Below are 10,634 nucleotides of genomic sequence, written 5' to 3'. Positions count from 1 at the left end.
CCTGCTGCGGTGTTGAGCCAGGCGGGGAGGTAAGAGTGGGAAATTGAGCAAATGGCCAAAACAGCACAGCCTGGACATAGGGTGCAGAGACTGGTTGTGGATTAGCCCTCATGTAGGGAGTTATTAAAAATAATTGTTTTCCTCAAAGGGCCCTTTGAAGCTCAGAGTTGCTCTTGCAGTAATGCTGGTTTTCAGTCTTACACCACTCCTTGCCACAACTAAAACTCTTTTTTTCCTTTTCTTTCCCCCTCCTCCTCCCCCCCCTCCAACTTGATGAAATTCCCTTTTTTACTGTGATAGCAGCCCTTGATTGCTTTGTGCCACAGTGGGGTAAATGAGGGGAAAGATGAGTGCAGGGCAAGGGCTGGGGGAAGTGGAATAAGACAAGGGTAGAGGGAGGTAAGAATATAGCAAAAGGTCAAGGCTCCTTTGCTGTTAAAGGTACAAAAGAGCATAGAGTGTCCCTTGTAAACCACTTCTGCTCCGCTGAGGAATCTGTTGTGAAGATGAAATATGGTGGTGATTTCATCTAGGCTAAGTTAGGGTTGTTAGAAGCCATTCTTCTCCCCCACGCCTCCCCTTCTGCCAGCATTACTGCTCTGTGACTGAACCAAGGTAGCTGGTCTGGCCAGCAAATTCTTACCCCTCCTCCTGCCACCCTCAATTTTATCAAGCTAATTTTTTTGGCTAGACCAGCTTGCTTGACTCTTGGTGTCAGTACTGATACTGGGAAATGCCCCAGCTAGGGATAGGAAGGGGCAGCAGGTTGTGCAAATAAAAACTGATGTCTTAAAATGGTCTGGAAGTGAGTGGACTGGTCAAGACCATGACTTCAGATAGAATTTTTTTCCAGAACGATATTACTAGTTACACAAACTAATAAATCACATAAAAGGTACATTTAAAAATTTGTCTAAGGTGGTTCTCAAATGTATGTAGCTTTGCAGCATTTACTACTGATGTCAAGTGCAACTGTCTAGTTGTCTAGACATATGAAAAGGTAGGGGTTTTCTTTATTATAATAATTATTATTCTATGATCTAGAAGCACTAGGGACTGCACGCTCCTTCCCCTCTTCTGGCCTAATTTAGCAGCCAGAGTAACCTAAAAGCAGGCATTTCTCTTCAGTTAAAAGGACTAAAACAGCTGCAGTTTCTTTTGAGAAATTCTAGCAGTGCTCAGGGTGTGACTTTAATCATGTAGATCTACTTAAGTTGTCTTCAGGCTTGCTGAACTGTTGGTAAGAGCAGACATAACAGCGTAGGACTTAACGTAAAATACCAACCCTACTTAAGACATACAGACCATGTTGAGTGGCAGAGCCCGCCAAGGGCTCTGTGTGCTGCAGCTGCGCTGTTTGTCAGTACCTGAGCTACCAGTGGTAAAAATAGATGGCGTATGTGTCTTCCTGAGGTCTGGTTGCACAACCGATCGTAGCATAGATACATTCCAGTCTTAATCTGAACCACATAATTGTTTTCTGTGACCTAAGCTTTCCTCCTGTTTGGAAAAATATTAAAGGTTGATGTTAAAAACTGGTTGTGCCATCTTCACTTACTAATGATTTTTTTTTCCCTGTTTCTAGCTGCTTGCATGTTTTCTTTTTATTTTTTTGATGCTTAGGTCCCTTAATTCTAACTCATGTATGTTTGTCTTTTTCTCATGGCTTATCATTTCACAAAATGTGGTTTGTTGGTACTTTGCACTATATTGCTGTTAATTGCAGCTTTTCTTGCACCTCTGACTCCTTTATTCTTGCTGAGAACTCACACTTGCTAAGTTTCAGAAAGTTACTGATGATTAAAGGAGCCTGTCCAGCTTCCTAAAAGACTTACTACTAAGGGAGGGGAAAAAGGTGGAGGGTGTCCTGGCATGAATCTCTGAAATGGGGACTGGGACTTTCTCTATAGGACACTGCTGCTCAATGTAGAACTTAAAAAGGAAAACAAGAAAGAGAGGGGGAGGGATGGGAGGGAAAGGCAACTTCATGTACTGCAGTTCAGGTGGGAGAGCTGTGAACTTTTCAGACTTTGTGCCTGTGCTGTCAAAAATTCCCTACATGGCCTTTGACAAGTCAATTAATGATTCTGTAAAGTAGGCTTTAAACCCACTTATTTTGTGACCATTAAGACAAATTTGTAGGGTGTTTTGAAAATTGGAAATATGGTATGTGTTTAAATTGTCAGATGTTCTTAATTAAATTGGAAGATTAAGAAGGTGATACAAGGTTGTGTGTTTTAGTTGCATAGATGTAGCGGGAGGAAGCCAAGTTTAAAGTAAGTTTGTGTGTCATTTAGAGTCAGGTCCAGAGAAGAAGGTAAAAATGTTACGTGTTCACCCAATGTTAGCTTTCTCATTTCTCCTAGAAAGTTGAAATGCTGAAATCCTGACTTGAATGTGCTGGTATCATATGTAAACTCATTACTATATTTAATTGTTAAGTGTTTTCTGGGGGAATTTAAGTTAAATATGATCACTAAAATTTCAAGGTTGACACAATGCATAACCAGTGCTTTCCAGAAAACAACAACAAAAAATTTAATCTTAATTTTAGGAAATTGTTTAGGTTAGATTAGAAAAATTCCAATACCCACATTATAGGTACATAAAACTTATTTTACGAGGTTTTAATGCAGTCTTAACTCCTATATTTAAATTTAATTATTCCTCCTTTGAAGTGTCACACATTATTATTGGGGTGAATAAGGATTCTTTAGTGATGCCACATCTGCAGAGGCAGTTCCTGGGGAACAGGAGTTTTGAATAGTTACCAGTAAATTCAGTTTTTTGGGCAAATAGCTTCAACAGTAATGACAGAAGAATTTTCCATTCTGAGTCTCTGAAGCTGTCTGAAAAAAGACTTTACTGCTGACTTACACTTCTGCTTTTGGGCTAGAGCCTTCAGAAGATGAAGGAGTAAGAAGTCAGAAGAGGGTTTGCCTGTGTAAAATGAATTAAAAACAAACCAAAAATGCCTGTATCCCTCAATTTCTGCCTCAGGTGGAAAAAGATTGAAGTTTCTCTTCGATCTTTTACAGTGACTTATTTCTTGTAGTCTATGGCTTATACCAGTCCTTTTTATCTTAGTATAGATTGATCTAGATTTATAAAAACTGAAGATGTGGCTTGCAAATAGTTGCCAAAAGATAATATTATTGCCTTTACCGTGACTCAGCAGTGCTCTGAGCCTGAAAGAGCTTCATTAGGGTTTTTTCCCCTTCAGATCTGGGGAGAACGACACAGCTCCTTAAGCCTTAGGTGGAGGAAGTTCTTCCCCCAGGAGAACAACGTTAAGTCTGTCCTTTAAGGAAACTACTGACACTACCTCAAGCTGCTTTGTAATATCCAGCTGGAATGCCATCCGGCCTTGGACTTCTGCTGCTATTTATATTTGCTGCCACTTCTAAACTGCTGCTAGCTCATATGAAGTTTTTCTGTGTCGCATGTCTCTGGCAAGCCTACTGACCCTAGATATTTTTGAATAAATTCAGATTAGAATTAATGAAAAGTAGCTATTATTGTAATGGGCAGTTTAAGCAGCACATGTATCATTATGGTTTGTAGGTTTTTTCCTGATTATTATTGAATAGTGAAATAACATATTCTTCTTTAAACCCATTCAGATTTTTGGCCAGCAAACACTATTTTACACAGAGCACCTCCTCTGTATGTGAGATCATTTCATCAATGTGTGTTACTAATTTGTTTAGTGTTCCTCAACTGTGATCGATTATTTATTGCTGTAGTTCATGAGCTTGTATCTTCTCAGATTTTTTTTTTCTTTAACACTTACGTGTTACTTGACAGCTTATCACTAAAGACATGTACTGACTGGAAGGCATTTCTTCTTCTGCAAGCATTGCATCTTTACCTCTTCTCTTGGATTCATTTGACCTGCTGTTGTTGCTCATCTTTGGCTGCTTTTCCTGGGCCGTAGCAGCAGCCACCAGTGTCCTCAGGAATACCTGTGTGTGCTTTGCTATTCCTTATTACAGCTCTGCCACCAACTACTGCCTCAGCGGCCTTCTGGAGGTGCTGTCGTCTTCTCATTGTTCTCTCTTTAATAGTACTGAGTAGTGTTTTTATTTGCTACCGTTTTTCTAGAGAGACAAAAGTTGTTCATTTTCCAGTAGGACGAGCACTGTACCCTTTTCACCTATCCTTACTTGCGGTGGAATATATCTTGACTGTGCAATAGGAGCAGCTCTTTAGATGTTAATTTAAGAATCTTATGGAGTAAATGTCCATTTAGAATACTGCTACAAACATTTGTTTTGTAAACTATCGTTTTCACATATCTACTTCTTTCACATTCATCTGCCAGCTTCCTCTTTTCTTATGCCTCAAACATAAATTACTCATCCTTATTTTATCTGCCTTCATCCTGCTGCTTTTTCTTCTTTCAGCTTCAAGAACTTATGATCTACTTCCAATCAGTGCATCCTGGCTAATTTTATAATTTCCTAAATGAAGTGTCTCACTTTCAAAACCCTGTATATTTACCTTTGTTTTCCTTCACGCGTTTCTTCAAAGCCCTTCTTGTCTGGGATTTCTGCTGAACAATTGGATATGCTTAGCCTGCTGCTGTGATGGACTCTGCCCAACACTGTTGGCTCAGTCTCACCATTCCTATTTCATCCCTTTGCATCCACCAACGCTTTGTTCTGTATTACCGAAGTGTCTTGCACAGTGGGGCTCTGTTTATGACGAGGGCTTGCACAGATTATTACAAATAATGACAAATGGTTTATTTCTGTCCAATGTTACAAGTCTGAGTTGTTGGCAGGGGTGGATTTGCGCTGCAACCTTTTTCCTGCCAGGTTCCATAGGTATATAATACCCTGTCAAAATCTTTTCTATTTACAGTTTGCCTAGTTCAAAAGCATTTCCTTATTTTTAAGCCTTTACAGAGGTTTTGTTTCTCTTGAGTCCACTGCCACTAATAATAGCGATTGTGTCCTTAATGAACTAGACCTTTTTTTCTTTGAGCCTTTTAGTAAGTACTAAGCATCATCTCCTTCTTTTCTTTGACTAGAGAAAAGCTGGTTCCATCATGCAGTTTGCCTCTTGAAAACAAATTCCTTGAATTTATTGCATTTTCTTGTTTATGTCAGGTTTTTTCCTTTTTTATGTCACTCCAGTCATTGATATACAAAGGTATTGATTTGCAGGGGAGAGCTTTTGCTAATTATTTATTTTAAAACTCTTCCTTTATGGTGGTGATGTTGCTTTGTTGTAAGGCAACTGCATGCTGTTGTTTTATACTGCACTTGGTAGACCTTGTGCTAAATTGAAATTCACCATATATTTGGATATTTCCTGTAAGCAGTACCCAAGATGGCTGGGAAAGAAATCTAGTGCTGGCAGAAAATGCAACTGTTGCTGACTATGCTGTTCCCACAACTCTGTATGTCCTTATCACATAATCACTGCTTGAAAATTTGAATTTCTTTTTCTTCTTTTAAGTCTGCTCTTCTCTCTTTCAGACCTTTTCGTAACTAAATTGCACTTATTGTTGCACATTTAATTCCGCAAATGAATAGCCAAGATAACATAAACTGTATAATTTTTTCTGCTAGACTTGCATACTTTAGCAAATTCAAATCCCTACTATACTTGTAAGTGGTTGTCTGAAATGTTTCTCTCGTTCAGCGTGGCTCTTTGTCATCAAAGGAAACAAGATTTATGCATTTCTTGTCTTCTTGGATGTGGTAGTCTATGTATTATTTTAATATTCCTTTTAAAATATGAAATGGCTACAAACCTCTATTTTGGTTCAGTTGTGCTTGGTCCTTATTTCATTTGGGTTTTTTCCTCTTTCCATTGTTTGAGAGGCAGGGAGGGTTCATCCTTCTCCGTGACTTTCTGAGCTTTTCACCAGTCTCATCTCCCAGAGTATGTTCATGCACATTTCAGCCTTTGATCACTCCACCGAGTGAATGAAACACTTAGGCTTGTATGGAGTAGTGAACATGAATTTATCGCTTAGATCAAATTTCAACCCTTTTATATAGCGTTACAGCTTAACTCAGCCTTCCTGTTATGGAGGGAAGGCTGAAGAGTCTTAAAAACTTGTAATCTAACAGTATAATTTCTGGATGCCTACATTCTTTTTAATAATCATGGGGTTGTTTTGTTGTTCATTGTGGAATTTCATGAATCAAATCTCTTGGTCTACAAAAGAACTGCTGTTCCAGGCAGGTGCAAAAGTGTGTTTTGTTGTGGTGTCCTGTCTCCAGCAACAGCCAGGAGCAGTTATCTTCAGAGATGTGTAGTAAACCTGGCATGTACAGAGTGCTACTTGCGTATTTTCTTCCTCCTTTCAGCAATCTGAGCTTTAGAGTAGTCTCTTTCTCATCACTGTGTTTAACAGGCAGTGGCATACCTGTCCTTGATGAATGTGTCTAATCTGTTTTTGAACTCCCCTATCTTTTGGCCAGTGCAGCATTCTTTGGCAATGACTGTTATAGTTTAATTATTTGTTGTGTGAAAAGTGGATTCATTTTAAATTTAAACCTGTTCTCCATTTCCAAGAAGGAAGAGGAAATAAGGATCATTCTCTTATGCACACCATATTTGATTTTCTATCTCTCAGTCCCCCTTCAGTTACCTCTTGTCCAAAATACTTAGTCTTTTCTCATATGGAAGCTCTTTGTGTTCCTAGCTATCTCTGTAGTCTGTCTGGTGTTTTGGTTTTTTGTTTTTTTGTTTTTTCTCTATCTGTCATATTCCTTTATTAATAGGGTGATGAGAACCACACATAATATTAGGATATTAGGATACTACAAGAGTAACAGATAGACATAATGAAGATTTGGGTTTCATTATCAATTTATTTTCCTGAAAACTTCTTACTATCTGGCTGGGGTTCTTTGCGGTTGGAGGGACTGAATGATGTTTCTGTCCAGGATGACTACTAATAACATTCCCAGGAGTAGTAAAAGCTAATTTAGAGTCTGTCATCATGTATATGCATAGGTGAAAATATTTTACCCATGTGTATGTGACTTTGCACTTAACAATATTAATTTTCATCTCCATTTTATCATATAGTTATCCAGGATTGTGAGATGCTTTTGCAGCTCTTTACCATCAGTTTGAGATCTGACTACCTTGGATAATTTTACAAACTTCGCAAGTATTCACACCTTATTGTTCACCCCCTTTTTGAGAGTCTCTATAAGTACAGTTGAATAGCTTAAGTGTCTGCATAGGACCTTAGAAATGTTTGCTGGCAAACCATTCCTCGTCAAAATGAACCATTTATTTCTGTTCTTGTTACTTTCTCTTTTTCCTTCAAGTTGAGGGACATAGAATGCCGTGTTCTTTGTTTCAAGTGCTTCTGTTGTACTTTAATCAGTTTTGTATGTATTGAATAGGATTTCCTTTTTTTTGAGACATCTTTCAGTTCTTGTATTTCTTCGGGTGTTTTTTTTTCCATGCCATCCATTTTGAGCTGCAGCTTCCCTTTGTGCTGTAGCAGCCCGTGCAGCACTGCAGTTCTGACTTTCTACTGTGTTTCCTAGTGCAGCTTTATTAGTATAGCATCTTCCAGATCATTGATTTGTCTGTCTGTCTGAAATCTCGGAATCTAAATTTGTCCTTAGTTTCTTGACTTGAAGATAGCTGCCCAATTTTACTTCATTGACTATTTTGCTTTATTATAAATTGATTTGCTTGCTGCAGGAGTATGTCATCATTGGCAAGAGATACCTTTTAATAATGCAAGTTTAAAGGATTTTTATCTTTTTAATTGTGGGGTTCATTTCTCTGATATTCTGTGCCTGTTTTTTGGACAACTTAAATTGTTTGACAGGAAATGGAAACTAATAATTCTGTGTCTGTCAGTACTGGTTGTTATCTCTAGCCCCAGTCACATAAGCAATTTTTTTCATTAACCAATATCTGTACATCAGAGTGGAAGTGCTGTGTTCATCTCCTATTTCCTAAAAATACCTGCCTACCCTCTCTTTATTTTTTGTCTCAATCCCTTTTTGCAGCAGTCTTCCAAAATCTCTTATTCCTTTCTCCTCTAGCAAATGGCAGGAATATTTTTTTAGTTTTCCTCATAGCTTGTCGAAGTAAGTTGTCTCTCTGCATCCCGCTTTCCAGGAAAGAGAATGCGGCTGCCTGCTGCTTCTTTTGCCCTTTCGCCTGGATATTAAATCTGAGCTTCTGCCTAGGCTGCCAACTGTTTAATCAGAAATAGTCAGAAGGCCCTCCTTCCTAATATTGCAGCTGACTCTGAAATCCTCGTTATCTTACATCTGCATTTGTGCAGGGCAATTATACAGAAGCAATTATTTTCCTAAAAGCTTATAATTTAAACGGATGAAGGAGAGGGTATGAAAAATGCATATAACGTGTTAAGTGAAGACTCATACCTGTATAATTAATGCCACATACATTTCATTTTTTGCTTGCTTTTCCTTTTTTGTAACCTTCAGTGGTTGCTTTCCATTTTATTCTGTTTCTGCATTCTTGACACCGATATGCAGGAAGGGGAAAAACAAGGAGATACCTAGAAAGCAAAGCAAAGGAAAAGGGAAGAAAACGGAGAGCAAAGGAAAAATTGGTGCTTGGAAGAGAGGAAGTTAGAAAGAGGCCTGAGTGTGGGGCGCAGGTGACAAATCTGAAAAGAAGCAACTGATCAGCAAGAAAAGACTCTTTGGATTATAGACAGTAGAAAATATTATAAAGTTGCATCCATTGTGAATGTCCTTGCTTAAACTGCTTTGGTAATTGTTCCACAAGCAAGGTAGTGGAGGAATCATCTGAAATCACCTTATATTAGTGTTAGGCAGAAGCAATTCATTTCTGCTTCTGAGCAACTGTTCCTGCTGCTGCCCAGGATGTTGCAAGGGCTAGTCTGACAGCTCCAGTCCTCCCACCAGCAAAACCTTGTCCGCTGTGGGATTCCAGTACTCCTAGGCAAAGACATTATCTCTGTCAGTTCAGGGCCAAAGGGAAAAGCTAAAGTGTGTGTTTTGGTTGAGCTGCTTGAGGCACTTCTTTTCACAAGCCTAAGAGCTTGTGCTTGGTTGGGAGGAGGAAGGGTAGGTAGGTCAGGACATGTTTATGTTGTAACACCTATGTGGAGTTGGGTACAAATCTGAGGGAGACAAAAAAAGGTATCAAAAAAACCACACCCCTATTTTTACATTTAGAGCAGCGTGCTGTCAGAAAAGTTTACTCTTGTAGTAATGAAGGAATACAAATTGCAGCAAAAATAACCCTTAAAGCAAAACAAATACAGCTAGTGAATGTTTTAGTACTTTGAATGAATCGGAACAGCTCTGCTGCTGCTGTGGTAGCTGTCCCCCTACGGTTCACACTTCCAGGCTGGGTGTTACTTCATTTTGGTAGACAGAGAATGATGAGCTGTAGCGAGGAAGAAATGGGCTGGTAATAGCGTGGAGAGGTAGAGACAATGTATCTGGCTTTAATACTATTGATAATTTAGTTCCAGGGATGGAGTGTCTCTTCTAAATGGCACTTTTCAGTCTCTCCAGCCTATTCTAAGTGAGATATATGTGCCTTGTGGCCAGAGATGAATTGTGGAGATAGGGCCTCTGAATCAATCTTCACTGTGTGGTCTTTTTTTTTCTCCTCCTTTTTTTTTTTTTTTCTCCCCCCTCCTTTTTTCCTTTTTTAATTTAAGCTAGGAGTTGATTAGATGCCTGGCAATGATTACTATCCGTTGGCACCTCCCATTGGGAACACACTCCAAGTACCAGCCTTCAGCTCTTTCAGGCAGGGGAGGTTAAGGAGGCTGCTTACTGAGCAAAAGGAATTTCTCTTCCCATGAGAGCTTGAGTGCTGTTTCCCTGGCTAAGAATGCTATAATTCCTTTACAAGTGACAAGCAGGCTGCTACCATCTGCTGGTGAATGGCTGCAGGATGGTGGAGTTTGGTCCATGAGCAAATTTTCACCCAAAGAGAATGATTAGTGGTCATTAAGCCAAATTCACACATTTCCTGTATGAAGTTCTTTGATTTTATTTTGGTTTTAGAGTGTGTTTCAGCTGTACATCTTTCATTTTCTTTTTGTTTTGAAACACACATATATAAGGAACAAGGGTTCTGACTAAAGCCACAAAAAGTACTAGCAGGAACTATGCACCTTCTTATCTTTTAAGGCACAGCAGCGATGGTCTTGCAAAAGAAGACTGAGACCATCTAGAAATGTTTTAATTGCTTTGTTCTGTCTTTCTAGAAACACCTGGTTATATTTGGAAACCACGTGGCAGTACATGATGATAGTCTCTTTCAAAGATTGTGATAGACTCTTAAGTTGTTTTAGAACCATACAGCCTTGTAGGGTGTCTGCTTTGTTCAGTCACTGTGTGGTGTGTCAAGAAGGAAGAACTGGAAAGAAAAGAGTAGTTATTGTGTATGTGGTTCCCCCAGCTTCCCCTGAAAGAAGCAGATGGTCGGGGGTCCCAGGAGGTAGAAGAAATGGGGCCATTAGACTGTCAGTGGCTTGTGAAAAGCAGAAGCATCTGCCAGAATGGAGACTTGTTCAGCAGCAGGGGAGCCAGCAGCAGCAGATGATCTCTGCCTTGAGCAGTCAATGGTATTGTAGTCCACTGGGGAATTGCTGTTGTGGGCGTAACTGCAGGTAACCTTGGTAA

At 39.4% G+C, this 10,634-nt stretch overlaps 1 protein-coding gene across 7 annotated transcripts in view; it reads left to right on the top strand.

Moving 5' to 3' along the window:
• Nucleotides 1-10,634, top strand: part of TCF20 (transcription factor 20) — a 119,768-nt gene that overhangs the window by 89,748 nt on the left and 19,386 nt on the right. The gene's annotated exons all lie outside the window — the stretch shown is intronic.

This window comes from Egretta garzetta, unplaced genomic scaffold (assembly GCF_000687185.1).
Source record: "Egretta garzetta isolate BGI_Z169 unplaced genomic scaffold, ASM68718v1 scaffold51, whole genome shotgun sequence".
Classification (NCBI taxonomy): domain Eukaryota; kingdom Metazoa; phylum Chordata; class Aves; order Pelecaniformes; family Ardeidae; genus Egretta; species Egretta garzetta.
This window is presented reverse-complemented; position numbering and strand designations above follow the sequence as displayed.